Raw genomic sequence first — 17,853 nt, forward strand, 5'->3', positions numbered from 1 at the left:
ATTAACAAGCAAGGGAGTGTAATATATAATTTGCCCATCAGGTGGCTTTATACTCAAGCCACTAGCCCAGTGATTTCATCAAGGTCTCTCTGACACACAGATCATTGAGTCTCCACTTTCCTTTCTCCCCCCACCCAAGCTGGGTTTCATGGCTGATAAGTTTAAGGAGAAAAACCCTACAATGTCAGATTCAAAACGGATAGAGGGTATGAAATGCATATGGCCATAAAATTACTTAAAATAAGGGGGCAGCTAGATGGTACAGTGGACAGAGCTCTACCCTTGAAGTCAGGAGGACCTGAGTTCAAATTCGGCCTCAGAGACTCTGTGACCCTGGGCAAATCACTTAACCCCTACTGCCTCACCAAAAAGCAAACAAATAAATAAAACATAAAATTACTTAAAATCTCTGACTTACTACTTTCTCACCCCTTACACGAGAAAGTCCTTGCTCTCTTTTTGATCAACCACCACATTCAGCAGACAAAGGTACTGAATTTACAGTAGTTTAGTTTATTTAATATACCCAGCTCTGCCTCTTCTTTTTATGTTATTTACCCCAGGAAAATGGCTAAGCACTCCTCCATGGAACATTCTACCCAATCAGCTCTCAAAGATTTGCCCTTCCAGATTTCCTTTTGGAGTGCTCCAGGGTAAGTTTCAAAGAACTTGGCCTTTCTTCTTCCACCCTTCACCCCCTCAAGTGGTAGGTAGTGAGGAAGATCTTGGGAAGTTGGTTGGCCATGGGTTTGGCTCTGCGGGCAAGGGAGGAGCAGCAGTTTAGGGAGGTGACTCAGTTTCCCTGCCTTCTCGCCAGCCCGGCTACAGGTCTGATCTTGTCTCTATGATCCCCATCATCTGCTTTCTGGAGCTAGCTTTCTCTGACACTGGTCCTTGTCTTCTGGTCCAGGGCATCATAGATAGAGGGAGTACTGATTAGCTCATGGGGTAATAGATTTAGAGGTGGAAGGGACCATCTTCTAGTCCAGTCCCACCATTTTACAGATGAGAAAACTGAAGCCAAGAGAAGGAAAGTGATTCGCCAAAGTTCTCACTGATAATGTTTTAGAGACAGGATTTGAACCTGGTTCTGACCACTGAAGTTTCAGAATGTCATAGTCAGGCAAATCAACTGCTACTTATCCCTGTGCTGGGCGAGGAGTTTCAGCAGACTTGTAGTGATTTTCTGTTCTCCATATACCACATACAGCAGTGTGCTGATAAATATTTAACTTCCAGCTATCTGTGTGCAGGACACACTTTTAAATGGTGACTTTGTGTAACTCTGCCTCACTTAAATCCAGTTCACTGACAAATCAAGACATCACCTGTTATGTCATTGGTCTTCTTCGAAAACAAAGGATGAATGAATAGCAGTAACATTTCCCCTACCATTTTTTTAAAAGTCCAAACAATCAACAAACAGTAAATTGACCCCTGATTTATAGCTTGCCAATTTCCAAGGTGTAAATGCACACCCTGAACATTTAACAATTGGCTCTTGCAACTTAGTTCAGGCTGGCTCTCGCTCTCTGCCCCAGCCCCCCCGAGGAATGGAAGTCTTTCTCCTAGGCAGAGAAAGGAAGGGGAGATCTCATTCCCCTCCTCCAATCTCTTGGCTGTCTGTTCCAGAGCATGTATATCTTGTGTCTACAATGTCTACACTGTCTCCCTGTAAGCTTGCACTTCCTTAAAACTCAGTGAATTAGAAGGGCATGTGGTGGGAAGTGGGGGGGGGCAGAAGTGCTCTCTGTTCCCCAAATTACCATCGATCACCCTGAGCCCTGGGGTAAGTAAAAACATAAAGAAAAGAGGCAGAGCCTGGGCATAGGTTATGTCTTGATTAGGGAGGACACCTTTTCCTTCCTGTAAAGTCTTATCTTAGATGCATACATTATTTGGACTGGGCTGGTTTTCATGGGTTTGAGGATGGCTCTCATATCAGGAAGTAAAAGGTAAGATCATGCCAAGAGCAGCTGATTCACCGTCAGACAATCTCAGTATCCCAGCTCTGCCACTTTTTGTCTGGGTCACCTCATGCAAATCACTTTAAGACCTCAGTTCCTCATCGATAAAATGAGGGGATTAGACTAAATGAACTCTAAGGTCTCTCAGCCTAAAGTCTGTGATCCTTCTAATGAATTAGTCATGTTTAGCTAAACCATGGGGACCCCAGGACCATGTTTCTTAGCAGAGACATTTCCTGCTGCTATTCATCATCTTGTCTTTACACTGTTTTCATTCATTTAAAATATTTTTTTTTTGCATATGAAAACCTAATTCTATAACCTGTCATTTAATTAGGTGTTCTAATGCTTCTTGTATTCTAAAGAGTACATTTAATCCCATTTTGCATATACATGAACTGAATCAACCACCCTTTGGGCTGTATCTGTGGCATTCCCCATAGGCAATGGCAATGACCACAATCAATTATTAAATTTCTTCTGTGTGCAGAACAACATGTTAAAAACTGAGGAAACACGAAGTCATAAAGGTTCACCTCTGAATTCAAGGGAGAGTCACACAGATCACACAAACACACATGTATATTTACCTAGTTTTCTGCATTTTAGCAAAGGAAATAGAGAGTCAGCCTGGATTCATCTCATTTCTGACACATACCAGCTGTATGACCACAGGCAAGTCACGTCACCCCTTAGCGTCCCAGGTAAGTTTCTAATACTATATATAAGTTGCAAAAAGAGTTGCCTATCTTCATTGGTAGAGGGATTTCCTGCCTAGGAATTCCTTATGCCAATGAAATCATAGATCCGGTGAAAAAAATTTTGATACAGTAGCATTTTTTATTGCTATAGAACATTTGCTAGCTTGTGATTTGGATACCCTGGGTCCTTTTTGTCTTGATTCTAGGTCATTTGACAGTATAAGTGATGTCCAGCTCCGCCCACACTGCACCTTGGTTTTGAGTGGTCCATTTTCCTGGGGTATTACTTTGTACTACAGGATTAAACAAATTTCTCAGGTGCCCCTTTATATGTATACTACTATAGGAGGAGAAAACTTTATGCATCTATAGCAGCCAATGCAAAGCAAGGCAGATGAGGCACACCAGGATTGACTGAATTTCTTTGGGTATACCTATGGATTCATCACCATTATCATTGTTCCTTTCTATGGAAAGAACCTTCATTTGGAAGGAAGGACCTTCTAAAAGAGGTACTATTGTCTTCCCCTTCTCCCCACAGCCCGTTAGGAAAGAGACCAAGTCTAACCAAACTATTCCAACAGTTTAAATAAAACTATGTCCTCAAAGAGTTTATAGCCTTGTAGGAAGATATAAACAGATTACTACCGTGCACACCAACACAGTGATATCATTCTGGTTCTTTTCGAGTATGAAGGACCACAACTAACCAACCAGCTTTTTTGTGGCCATATCATGCTTCCTTGATATAATAAAATGTACAGACTTTCACAATTTTTAAAATGCTCTCACACGCATGAGTAATTGAGCTAGGTCCTGTTACTCCAAGGTGTAAGATGAGGGTTAAAAAACAACAACAAATGAAACAAAACATTACATGGGTTTAATGAGCAGATACATGGGCAAATCTCAAGTTTGCTCAGATGATGTCTCTCCTAGGGAACTAGGAGAACTAACTGCTTCCAGAGCATTGTGATAATGTACAAGGGAAATACCTTGGAGACACTAGGAAATATGCATGGCTATTCTGTTACTGGTTCTCTTTGGCTAACCATGTGGTTAAGAGGAGATCTTTTCTATTGGCCCTCATAGCCAGAATGACGAATCATCAGCTGGCCTGGGTACTTCCTTAAAATGGAAGTTCTTGGAGCAATTCACCAATGAGAAGAAAAGGTTACAGGGGCAGAGGCATCTTCCGGAGGGAGAAGGCTTCTGGGGAATGGTGAAGAAGTCTAGATAATCAGAAGTGGATAAAGTTTGTTTATTTTATTAAATAAAAGAATGTTTAAAATTATTTTATTTTATATTTATCTCATAATGTATATATCATTACAGTAGTATATGTGCATAATTTAGAAATATATGCATCTATTGGCAATGTATATTCAAAAAAATTTTATTGATAGGGGTGCATGATCAAAACCAGTTGAAGATGACTGGTTTAAGAAGGCCCATATCATACTTTGACTATCTGACTTTTGAGACCATTTTGTTCTGCTCTGTAGCCACTGATGGTCCATCAGCTATCTGACACAAGAATGTTGTCACTAACAAAAGGTAAAAGATGAAGGAAAACTACTCCTTAAAAATTTATTCAATGTATTATAGTTCTTCCTCTCTCCAGTTCATCCTCAGTAGCAACAGAAGATTAAGCTAATTAAAGCATAAAAGCATGCATCTGCTTATCTCTACTGCCCAAAAATCTTCAGTGGTTCCCCAGTACTTACCATACCAAGTCATTCACTGCACAAAATCTGGCTTTAACCTCTTCTTCAAAATTTCTCACACTCAGGATTCCATTTCCAGGAGCTAAGATAGTGGAGTAAGAAGTAAGTTGCTCTTACCATCCCTTATTAACCTCTGAAAGTCCAGAAAATATCACCCCAGGAAAAACCCTGGAACAAGTGAACCAGAGGAAAGACAGGGTACAGCAGTCAAGTAGCCCAAGTACCTTGAGGGATTAACGGGAAAGGCCTTTCTTGCCCTGGGAGATGGGGAGCAGTACAGAACTGGAGGCATCCCAGCAAGCTAGCAGAAAGCCCCACCTCACCATACCAGGAGGAGATCCTGAAACCCGGGTGGTGGAGTAGGCAAACACCAACACCAAGATCCCCAAGTGCCTCAGTAAGGGCAGGGGAACCAGTGGAAAAGAGCTTATGAAACCATCACATGCTTCAGCATTCTATGGCAACCAAGTCTCCCAGTGCCTGAGCAACACTCTGAGAAGTGCTCCAAGGGGCCCCAGGCAGAGAAACATCCTATAACATCCATCTGAAAGCAGCTGAAGAAAGCAAAAGGAAGGAAAGGCCAGGGTGAGGAAGCAACCTCCAGGGGGCCACACTACCCAATCCTACCCCTGGAGTTCCAGTGTTGCTGATTCCAGCCCAACACCAGGTAAACTGCCAGAACCTTAAAGCCTCCAACTGCCAGCATTGGAGGCCCCAGCATACAAAGCCAGTGACCAGGCCCTAGGCTCCCAACACAAGAAGCTTGAGTCAGTGCCTCCTGCTCCCCAGCAGGAGAGCTCAATCTCTTTAAAGGCCAGGAAATAAGCAAACACCATGAGCAAAAAGAAACATATGATAGATTCTTATTATGGGAAGAGAGAAGATCAAGGCAGAAATTGTCAACAAACCCACATCTGGAACCTCAAAAGGGAATATAAACTGCTCTGAAGCCCAAAAAGCCTTCTTGGAAGAGCTCAAGAAGGATTTCAAAAGTCAAATGAGAGAGGTAGAAGAAAAAATGGGAAAAAAAATGAGAGGTATGCAAGAGAGAGTCAATAGTTTGGAAAAAGAAGGACAAAATTTAAATGTAGTCCTTAAAAGTCCTTAAAAAATACAATTGGCCAACTGGGAAAAAAAAAAGTACACTGAAGAAAACAAGCCCCCCCAAAATACAATTGGCCAAATGGAGAAGGACATACAAAATCTAATAGAAGAAAACAATTTCTTAAAAATTAGAATTGGGCAAATGGAAGCTAATGACTCTATGAGAGAGCAAGAATCAGTCAAACAGAAACAAAAGAATGAAAAAATAAATGAAAACATAAAATACCTCATTGGTAAAACAACTGACCTGTAAAATAGATCCAGAGGAGACAATTTAAAAATTATTGGTCTACTTGAAAATCACAGTGAAAAAAAGAGACTGGACAGCATCTTTCAGGAAATCATCAAGGAAAACTGCCCTGAAGTCCTAGAACCAGAGGGTAAAATAGCCATAGAAAGAATTTCACCAATCACCTCCTGAAAGATATCCCAAATTGAAAACTCCAAGGAATATAGTAGCCAAATTCCAAAATTACCAGGTCAAAGAGAAAATACTACAAGCAGCTAGAAAGAAACAATTTAAATATTGTGGAACCACAGTCAGTATTACTCAGGACCTTGTAGCTTCTACATTAAAAGATCATAGGGTGTGGAATGTGATATTCCGTAAGGCAAAGGAGATTGGATTACAACCAAGGATCAACTACCCAGCAAAAATGAGCATGATCTTTCAGGGGAGGAGCTGGATATTCAGTGAAATAGGGGACTTCCAAACTTTCCTGATAAAAAGACCAGAGCTCAACAGAAAATTTGGTCTTCAAATACAAGACTCAAGAGAGACATAAAAAGTTAAACAGGACAGAAAAAAACAACAACATGTTATTAATAAGGGCAAACTGTTTACATCCCTACAAGGGAAGATGACACTTGTAACCCCTGAGATCTGTATTGTTATTACGCCATGTTAAAGAGGTATACACAGACGGGTGGGTATAAGTTGACTTTGATGCAGTGATAAAAAAAAATCTAATCAAGTGGGTTAAATGGATCCAAGTAAGTGGATTAATCTGATCTAATTAAGAAAATGTTCTGAGAGAAAAGGGAAGGAGGAAGCAGACAAGGGTAAATTACATTACAGAAAAAGGCACAAAAACCTATTACAGTAGAGGGAAAGAAAGGAAGGAGAAGAACATTGTTTAAACTTTACTTTCATCAGATGTGGCTCAAGAAGGGAATAACATAATCAGTTCGGTATAGAAATCTAACTTGCCGTATAGGCAGTAGGAGGGAAAAGGGGAAAGAAAAGGGAGGGGGCTAATAGAAGGGAGGTAGAACTAAGGAAGGCAGTGGTCAAAAGCAAAACACTAGTGAGGAGGGAAAAGGAGAAAGGAGAAACACATAAACAGGGGTGAAATAGGATGGACAAAAAGACACAGATAGTAATCGTAACTGTGAATGTGAATGGGATGAACTCTACCATAAAACAGAAGTGGATAGCAGAATGGATTAAAAACCATAATCCTACAATATGTTGTTTACAGGAAACACATTTGAAAAAGAGTGACACATACAGGGTAAAGGTAAAAGGCTGGAGCAGAATATATTATGCTTCAGCTGAAGTAAAAAAAGCAGGGGTAGCAATCCTGATCTCAGACAAAGCAAAAGCAAAAATAGATCTAATCAAAAGAGATAAGGAAGGAAACTACATCCTGCTAAAAGGCACCATAGACAATGAAGTAATATCATTACTAAACATATATGCACCAAATGGTATAGCATCCAAATTCTTAGAGGAGAAGTTCAGGGAGTTACAGGAAGAAATAGACAGCAAAACTATACTAGTGGGGGACCTCAACCTCCCCTCTCTGAACTAGATAAATCTAACCACAAGAAAAGAAGTTAAGGAGGTGAATAGAACATTAGAAAAGTTAGGTATGATAGACCTCTGGAGAAAACTGAATGGAGATAGAAAGGAATATACTTTTTTCTCGCAGTACATGGCACATACACAAAAATTGACCATGTACTAGGGCATAAAAACCTCACAATCCAATGCAGAAAGGCAGAAATATTAAATGCATCCTTTTCAGATCATGATGCAATAAAAATTATATGTAATAAAGGGCCATGGAAAGATAGACTAAAAAATAATTGGAAACTAAATAATCTAATCCTAAAAAATGATTGGGTCAAACAACAAATCATAGAAACAATCAATAATTTCATTCAAGAGAATGACAATAATGAGACAACATACCAAAACTTATGGGATGCAGTGAAAGCAGTTCTTAGGGGAAGTTTTATATCTCTAAATGCTTACATAAATAAAATAGAAAAAGAGGAGATTAATGAATTGGGCATACAACTAAAAAAACTAGAAAAAGAACAAATTAAAAATCCTCAACTAAACCCCAAATTAGAAATATTGAAAACCAAAGGAAAAATTAATAAAATTGAAATTAAGAAAACTATTGAACTAATAAATAAAACTAAGAGCTGGTTTTATAAAAAAACCAATAAAATAGATAAACCTTTGGTTAATTTAATTTAAAAAAAAAGAAGAAAACCAAATTACTAGTATCAAGAATGAAAAGGGTGAAGCACCACCAAGGAAGAGGAAATTAAAACAATAATTAGGAATTATTTTGCCCAACTATATGCCAACAAATTTGACAATCTTAGTGAAATGGATACATATTTACAAAAATATAAATTGCCCAGATTAACAGAAGAGGAAGTAAAATACTTAAATAACCCCATCTCAGAAAAAGAAATTGAACAAGCCATTGATGAACTCCCTAGGAAAAAATCTCCAGGGCCAGATGGATTTACATGAATTCTATCAAACATTTAAAGAACAATTAATTCCAATACTATATAGACTATTTGGGAAAATAGAAGAAGGAGTCTTACCAAATTCTTTTTATGATACAAATATGGTGCTGATACCTAAACCAGGAAGAGTCAAAAGAGAAAGAAAATTATAGACCAATTTCTCTAATGAATATAGATGCAAAAATTTTAAAAAAATATTAGCAAATAGATTACAGCAACTTATCACAAGAATAATACACTATGACCAGGTAGGATTTATACCAGGAATGCAGGGTTGGTTCAATATTAGGAAAACTATCAGCAATTGATCATATCAAAAAAACACAGAAACCACATGATCATCTCAATAGATGCAGAAAAAGCTTTTGACAACACCCATTCCTATTAAAAACACTAGAAAGCATAGGTATAAATGGAGTCTTCCTTAAAATAATAAATAGCATCTATCTAAAACCTTCAGCAAGCATATGTAATGGGGACAGCTAGAAGCATTTCCAATAAGATCGGGGGTGAAACAAGGATGTCCATTATCACCACTGTTATTCAATATTGTACTGGAAACTTAGCTTTAGCAATAAGAGAAGAAAAAGAAATTGAAGGTATTAGAATAGGCAAAGAAGAAACAAAGCTATCACTCTTTGCAGATGACATGATGATATACTTAGAGAATCCTAGAGAATCAAGTAAAAAACTACTTGAAATAATAAACAACTTTAGCAAAGTTGCAGGCTATAAAATAAACCCACATAAATCATCAGCATTTCTATATATTACCAACAAAGCCCAACAGCAAGAGATAGAAAGAGAAATCCATTTAAACTTACTGTAGACATTATAAAATATTTAGGAGTCTACCTCCTGAAACAAACCCAGGAACTCTATGAACACAATTACAAAACACTTTTCACACAAATAAAATCAGATCTAAATAATTGGAAAAACATCAGTTGCTCATGGGTAGGCCGAGCTAATATAATAAAAATGACAATCCTACCTAAGCTAATTTACTTATTCAGTGCCATACCAATCAAACTACCAAAAATTATTTTATAGAGTTAGAAAAAATAATAAGATTCATTTGGAAAACAAAAGGTCCAGAATATCAAAGGAACTAATGAAAAGAAATGCAGGGGAAGGTGGCCTAGCAATTCCAGATCTTAAATTGTATTATAAAGCAGCAATCATGAAAACTGCTTGGTACTGGCTAAGAAATAGGGAGGTGGATCAGTGGAATAGGTTAAATATGCAAGACACAGTAGTCAATGACTATAGTAATCTATTATTTGATAAACCCAAAGACCCCAGCTTCTGGGATAAGAACCCACTCTTTGAAAAAAACTGCTGGGAAAACTGGAAAAGAGTATGGCAGAAACTAGGCATAGACCCAAATCTCACACCATATACCAAAATAAAGTCAAAATGGGTTCATGACTTAGATATAAAGGCTGATACCATAAGTAAACTGGGAGAACAAGGAATAGTTTACCTATCAGATCTATGGAGAACAGAAGAATTCATGACCAAACAGGAGATAGAGAACATTATGAAAAGCAAAATGGATAATTTTGATTACATTAAATTGAAAAGTTTTTGCACAAACAAAGCCAATGCAACTAAGATTAGAAGGAAGGTAGAAAATTGGGAAAGAATTTTTACAACCAGTCTCTCTGATAAAGGCCTCATTTCTAAAATATATAGAGAATTAAGACAAATTTATAAGAACACAAGCCATTCCCCAATTGATAAATGGTCAAAGGATATGAACAGACAGTTCTCAGATGAAGAAATTAAAGCCATCTATAGTCATATGAAAAAATGCTCTAAATCGTTATTGATTAGAGAAATGCAAATCAAAACAACTCTGAGGTACCACATCACACCTATCAGATTGGCCAACATGACAAAACAGGAAAATGATAAATGTTGGAGAAGATGTGGGAAAATTGGAACACTAACGCATTGTTGGTGGAGTTGTGAAATGATCCAACCATTTTGGAGAACAATTTGGAACTATGCCCAAAGGGCTACAAAAATGTGCATACCCTTTGATCCAGCAATAGCACTTCTAGGGCTATATCCCAAAGAGATCATACAAATGGGAAAAGGACCCACATGTACAAAAATATTCATAGCAGCTCTTTTTGTGGTGGCAAAGAATTGGAAATTGAGAGGATGCCCATCAATTGGGGAATGGCTGAGCAAGTTGTGGTATATGAATGTAATGGAATACTATTGTGCTATAAGAAATGATGAACAGGCTGACTTCAGAAAAACCTGGAAAGACTTATATGATCTGATGCTGAATGAAGTGAGCAGAACCAAGAGGACTTTGTACACAATAACAGCCACATTATGCGATGACTAAGATTGTTAAACTGAACCCTTCTCAGCATTACAAGGATCTAAGACATCTCCAGAGGCCTCGGGATGGAAAACACTGTCTACATCCAAAGGAAGAACTATGGAAGTAGAATCACTATCACTTATTTTTACCTTCTGTTGAGTTTTGTTTCATCTTTCTGATGGTTCCTCCTATTGGTTTTAATTTTTACTTACAACTTCACTAATGTGAAAATATGTTTAATAGGAACGTAAATGTAAAGCCTATATCAGATTGTGTGCCATCTTGGGGAGGGTGGTGGGGAGGAAGGGGGAGAAAAATTTTCAACTCAAAAGCATATGGAAGTGATTGTTGATAAATCAAAATAAATTAATACATTTAAAAAAAACTGCTTGGTACTGACTAAGAAATAGAGTGGTGGATCAGTGGAATAGGTTAAGTATGCAAGACACAGCAGTCAATGACTATAGTAATATACTATTTGATAAACCCAAAGACCCCAGCTTCTGGGATAAGAACTCACTATTTGACAAAAACTGCTGGGAAAACTGGAAAAGAGTATGGCAAAAATGAGGCATAGACCAAAATCTCACATCATATACCAAAATAAAGTCAAAACGGGTTCATGGTTTAGATATAAAAACTGATACTGTAACCAAACTAGGAGAGCAAGGAATAGATTACCTATCAGATTTATGGAGAACAGAAGAATTCATGACCAAACAGGAGACAGAGAACATTACATAATTCAAAATGGATAACTTTGATCACATTAAACTGAAAAGTTTTTGCACAAACAAAGCCAATGCAACCAAGATTAGAAGGAAAGTAGAAAATTGGGAAAGAATTTTTGCAACCAGTCTCTCTGATGAAGGCCTCATTTCTAAAATATGTAGAGAATTAAGTCAAATTTATAAGATTACAAGTCATTCCCTAATTGATATATGGTCAAGGATATGAACAGGCAGCTCTCAGATGAAGAACTTAAAGCCATCTATGGTCATATGAAAAACTGCTCAAAATCACTATTGATTAGATAAATGCAAATCAAAACAACTCTGAGATACCACATCACACCTATCAGATTGGCCAACATGACAAAATAGGAAAATGATAAATGTTGAAGAAGATGTGGGAAAATTGGAACACTAATACATTGCTGATGGAGTTGTGAAATGATCCAACCAATTTGGAGAGCAATTTGGAACCATGCCCAAAGGGCTATAAAAATGTGCATACCCTTTCACCCAGCAACACCACTTCTAGGGCTGTATCCCAAAGAGATCATACAAATGGGAAAAGGATCTACATGTACAAAAATATTTATAGCAGCTCTTTTTGTGGCAAAGAATTGGAAACTATGGGGATACCCATCAATTGGGGAATGGCTGAACAAGTTGTGGTATATGAATGTAATGGAATACTATTGTGCTATAAGAAATGATGAGCAGGCAGACTTCAGAAAAACCTGGAAAGACTTCTATGGACTGATGCTGAATGAAGTGAGCAGAACCAAGAGAACATTGTACGCAATCACAACCACATTGTGCAATGACTAATATTGATTAACTTAACCCTTCCAAGCAATACAAGGATCTAAGACGTCTCCAGAGGCCTCGTGATGGAAAATGCTATTCACATCCAAAGAAAGAACTATGAAAGTTGAATTGCTATTTTTTTTTCTCTTCTGTTGAACTTTGTTTCCTCTTTCTGATGGTTCCTCCTATTGGTTTTAATTTTTACTTACAACACCACTAATGTGAAAATATGTTTAATGGGAATGTACATGTATAGCCTATATCAGATTGCATGCTGTCAAGAGGAAGGAGGTGGGGAGGGAGGGGGAGAAAAATTTAAAACTCAAAAGCTTATGGAAGTGGTTGTTGATAAATCAAAATAAATTAATAAAAAAATAATAAATTCTCACACTATTCCCTCCTAGTCTGTAGCTTCTAACAAACTAGCCTCCTCCCAATTCCCAAATTTCTCAGTTGTCCACCACATCACTACTTTTGCTCACATTGTTTCCTGCGTGTGGAACGGTCCTGCTCCATTTCTGTTTGTTGAAATTCTACCCATCCTTCAAGATCTATCTCAAGATCTATCTCTGCTTCCATGAAGTCTTATTTAATTGCTTTTAATGTCTTTTGGGTCCTGAACCTCTTTAGCAGTCTGGCAAAACCTATAGAATTCCTTCTCAGAATAATGTTTTTAAACGCACATAATAGAGAAGATTATAAAGGAAACCAATTATATTGAAATATAATTTAAAATATTTTTTGAAATCAAGTTCTAGGTTAAGAAGTCCTGCCCTAGTCAGAAGTGATATCTCCCTCCTCAGGAAAAAGTCTCTCAGGGGCACTTTCCAATTCTTTTAGGTCCTGCTCAGCTTCTATTTTGTACACAGGGTTTTACTCTTCAAACAATGTTATATCTAGAAATTTGTTTGCTCCTCTAATGGCCCTGCAAAGTTGGAAGATCAGAAATCACTACCTCATTTTGACATACGAGAAAAACTGAGGCACAGGAAAGTTTGGTAGGGACCTAAGATCACATATTCAGTTAATGACCAGAAGTCGGGTGTCCTGACCCTCAGGCCTGGGATAGGTAACTTCTCAAGTTCCCCTAGAAGCCCCATGTATCTTATTTCCTTGGCTGATGTTGGTGGGAGCTCTTGCCAGCTCTGCCCACGTGGGGAACCCTTGTCACATTGCTTTCAGTTCACAAAGTTCCATAGACTTGCATCAAGATTCAGGATGATGAGGGTCTTGGAGTGCAGCCTCCCATAGCAGCATATATTACAGGTATTTGGAGATTGCATCATGTGATTGGTAGGATATGCCTCAATGGAAATGCCTGAGGCGAAAGACAGCTGGTGACTCTTCCTCTTGGCAAGCCAAGATTTATTCACTCTCTTGACAGCAGGGGAGAGAGAAGGGAGGCAGCAGCTCCCTTCCCTGGTGGTGGTGGGGAGATGGTGCCTGCTCAGAGGTAATAGCTTCCTGTTTCCCCCTTTCTCACACTGGGAGTCACTATGCTGAGCAGCAGCCTGAGTGGCCCAATCAGCAACTACGCGGTTGAGGGACCCCTGAGGGTAATATTACCATGGGACTTTGAGCTGGTGGCTGGACTGGCTTTCCCCTCAAAGTTAGCCATGACATGGGCACCCTTCTCTCTATGACTGCCAGAAATTTCCTGGAAATTAGGAGCTATTATGAGGATTTGGTATTTGCAGGCTCCATAGTTCTTACTCCTCTGCCACACCCAAATCAAGACTGGAGTTACCAAGTGTCTGCCAAAATAAAGCTGTCCAGCCTTCTGATTTCTAGATAAATTTGAGAAGTTTAGCAGATTTGAAAATCAGAATTTGATTCTCCAGCGTGACCAAATTAATGTCTCTTTTAGAACAGTAAAGGAGTGAACATTTAAACTATACAAACTAGCAAAGTTTGAAATGTAGGATAGTTAAAACAAAAACAAAAAACCCTCCAGGAATCTGACTACCGAAACCTTCAAAAACAAACACGAGAATCTCACTGCAATCCTATGTTAATTTGTAATAGAGTGCCATGTCACAAAGATTCACGTAGCCTGCATATAACGAATTTTCAGATTAATGTGGAATTTTAGATTAATTTGGAATGCCCCCCCACCTACATTCAAAAACAAACACAAGAATCTTACTGCAATCCTATGTTAATTTGTGATAGAGTGTGATATCACAAAGATTCAGGTAGCCTACATATAATGGATTTTTAGATTAATTTGGAATTTTAGATTAATGTGGAATGCCCGCCCCCTACATTTTAGGGAGATTGGAGCTTCATCTTGGACAGAAGATAATCCTTGTAGGAGATAATCCTTGACGGGGCGATCACTCCACTTTCCTATGTCAAAAGAGCTGCTGGGCTAGAATTATATTTATCTATTATGTATAGATATTTTCAGTCTAAGGATATTATTATTTTGGGGGACTCAGGACAAAAGCCATTTTCCCTTGGTACAAAAGGAGAAGTAGTTCCATACAAACCTGGAAGTTAACAGTTAAATTAAGCTTAGATTTCCTCCTATCAAATGCTAAGTACACAAAAAATAGTCTCAGATAGCTAGCAAACATGTATGTATCAAAGTGAGCAGCAAAAACAGTAATCAGGTAAGTCATGCAGATTAGGGTGGTAATACTGGTAACACAAGAGGCAGGGGAATCTGTGAACCAGGTGCAAGATGAAATCTCAGCTGAACCAGGAAGAGGTCCATCTCATTGGAGTAGTCCACTTTAAAAGGAGCCGGAGTTTCAGTTGATGTTAATCAAGGCACGCCCTGGGGCACCAGCTTCTTCCCACAGGCCTACAGCTTGGGGAGCATCCCCTCTCTTCTCCCCCTGTCTCTTTCTCCTCTGTAATTTCTCAGCTAATCAGGAGTCACTTTCCTTATGCAAATAAAACTTCCTAGGGCTGTCCTTAGAGGACAACCAAACCTATGGGAGCAGGGAATACAGGCTGAAACATTTTGCATTCTTTTGCAAAAATTAGCTGGGGTGAGTTTGAAATCTGTAATTCTACAGGAAATGCACACCAGCACTTTAAACAGTAATGGGTTTTTTTTCCCTGCCATCTTTCATTGAAAAAAGAAAAGAAAAGAAGTGGACATTAGCTTTATACACTATGTATAGCATTGTACAAAGATGACCAGACACAGTACTTTGGTGATAATGTGCCTAAGATACATGCAGAACATAGTACTGGATACTGTACTGCTTATGCAGGTATAATTCTAGTACATACACATCTGTATTCTAACTACCAATAGTGATGATAAGCAACAAAGCAAAGCCAGCTAACTGTATCAGTATATGAAAATATCATGACTATAAACATCAGCACATACGAAAATAAACAATAAACAAAACAATTAAAAGCATAACCATAACACAGACAAAAGTCAAATGAACATGCAAAATAATAAACAACCATATTCAAATAGGAAACAATAGGACACATACAGTTACGCTCAAGACACGCTTCACACGGGCAGTCTTTCATATTGTCACCTGAACATATGTCTGTAACTATTTCTTCAGGTACACCTACGGCGTCATAAGTGGGTCTACAGTGGTCCCTTGTCTCTCACTGGCTGATCTCTCTCTGCCTACACCTGAGCCAGTAGACGGTATGGGCTGACCACTGGGATTGCTGTAGATTCGTTTGTCTGCACTTGGGTTGACAGGAGAGACAGGTTGGCTGGCGGGATGTTTGTGCTGTATGGGGTGTCTCTGCACCCTAAGAGCCTCTATAGTAGCAATTCTAGGCAAGAAATAAAAACTGCTGCTGGGTCTAGTCCTCTTGCCTTGTGTTAGTAATCTGGCCTCCACTGAAAATATCACTTTCAGTGCCCATATAATAATCATAGCTAGCATTTATATGGGGCTTTAAGGTTTCCAAAGTGCTTTACAAACATGATCTTATTGGATCCTTACCAACCTTGGGAGGTAGGTAATTTTATTATCCCCATTTTACATTTGAGGAAACTGAGGCACCCAGGGTCATACAGCTCAGAAGTGTATGAGGGGGCTATTTGAACTCATATCTTCCTGATTCCAAGGCCAGAACTCTATCCACTGTACCACCTCACTACAAAGCTAAGTAATACAGTCTCTGTACTACTGGTGGACAGTCTTTGCTCAGCATTCAACAAGGAGACTGACCATCATTTCTCTCTGCACGTTTGTCAGAAATTCAAACTAATTTGCCTCCAGGTGAGAGGCAATTGTGGCAAATAGCTTTGATAGCCCTCCTCTACTTTCTGAGGGAAATTCTGCAAACAGGCAAATTGCCCAGTATATCAACAATTTAGAGGCAGCTAATTGATGCAGTGGGTGAAGTGCTGGCCCTGGAGTCAGGAAGATCTAAGTTCAAAAACCCACCTCAGACACTGGCTGTGTGACCCTGGGCAAGTCATTTAATCTGTCTTCCTCAGATTCCTCATCTGTAAAATGGGGGCAATTATAGGATCTCCTCCCAAGGGTGTTTTGAGTAAATGAGATAATACATATAATTTTAATATATTTAATATTTTCTATTAAATGAGATGTTATGTAACATCTCATTTAATCACATACACATGTGTATGTATGTATCATTAAAGTACTCTGTAAATGATAGCTCTTAGTTATTTTCTATTGCTCAGCTAAATTGTGAATCCCTTGAATGCTAAGGTTTCTCATTAGGACTCTGCCATCTTGTTGGAAGGTCTTGACAATATACTCTAGCACTCTGTCATCTTTTATTTCTGTCATGTAAGCTATGCTTTGTTAATTAGCTCTTCTTTGCTTACAATTATTGCTGTTAGTTGGAATATGACTATGCATGTACTGGCACTATGCATGTAGAGGGTGTCCCAAAAGTCTTAGTACACCTTTAAGGCTAAAACTTGAAATGGCACTAAGACTTTTGGGACACCCTGTTCTGAACTGAAACTATGGCTCATTGGTAGCTTCTCTCTCAGCTGAGCATTGTATGGAGTGTGGGTATTTGCACTTCCTCTTATATCTGCATCTCCAAAAATAACTCATAGGTGTGACTCTCACTTCAACATGAACAAGTATGGTGTAAAGCCTATGGCATCATTCCTGATGGAATTCTATGTGTGTACTAGAAAGAACATGTTGACTACACTGAGTTTTTTGTTCTGGCCTCAGAACTTCCAACATGTTCGACAGTTTGTGGTTGAAATGCTCAAGCTGTGGTTCTCCTTGTGGATGGTACAGTATATTTTTAGACTTTTTGATACCTGCCAAAGCCAAGATTTTGTTGAGCAGTTTTTTTCTAGAGTCTACCTTGGGTAGAAAGGATCCTGGCAGAGAACCCATAAACTGAGAAACACTTTTCCCATACCACTTTAATAATCATGGATGCTTTCTGGCTCCTGGTTGAGTATGCTTATATATATCTGGTGAAACAATCAATCATCACTAAAATGTGGCTTATATTTTTACTATCTTTTTTCCAGAGACAAAAGTCCTTATAAATAAGTTCCAAAAGTTACTCATACTTATATTCTCCAAATATATAGCATGAGTTGACAGTGCTTTATTGTGTACACATCGAGCACAAATTTCTCACTTCTTGGTGATATCTGCAGCCATCTTGGGCCACTAAAAATCTGTTCCTTACAAGTTATAGGGTCATTTTTTGACTCATTTATCCAAAGTCATCAAGGAGGGCTTTTATGGCCATGCA

At 38.5% G+C, this 17,853-nt stretch overlaps 1 long non-coding RNA gene across 1 annotated transcript; it reads right to left on the reverse strand.

The window, feature by feature from the left end:
• Positions 1-3,552: 3,552 nt before the first annotated feature.
• Positions 3,553-6,726, reverse strand: LOC110217183 (uncharacterized). Its single transcript, XR_002326980.2, has 3 exons — positions 5,023-6,726; positions 4,396-4,477; positions 3,553-3,900 (listed from the first exon to the last, which is right to left on the reverse strand). It is a non-coding gene; the product is annotated as an uncharacterized LOC110217183 (long non-coding RNA).
• Between the last annotated feature and the right edge of the window lie 11,127 nt (positions 6,727-17,853).

The sequence above is a fragment of the Phascolarctos cinereus genome, unplaced genomic scaffold, assembly GCF_003287225.1.
Source record: "Phascolarctos cinereus isolate Bilbo 61053 unplaced genomic scaffold, phaCin_HiC Scaffold_5;HRSCAF=322, whole genome shotgun sequence".
Classification (NCBI taxonomy): domain Eukaryota; kingdom Metazoa; phylum Chordata; class Mammalia; order Diprotodontia; family Phascolarctidae; genus Phascolarctos; species Phascolarctos cinereus.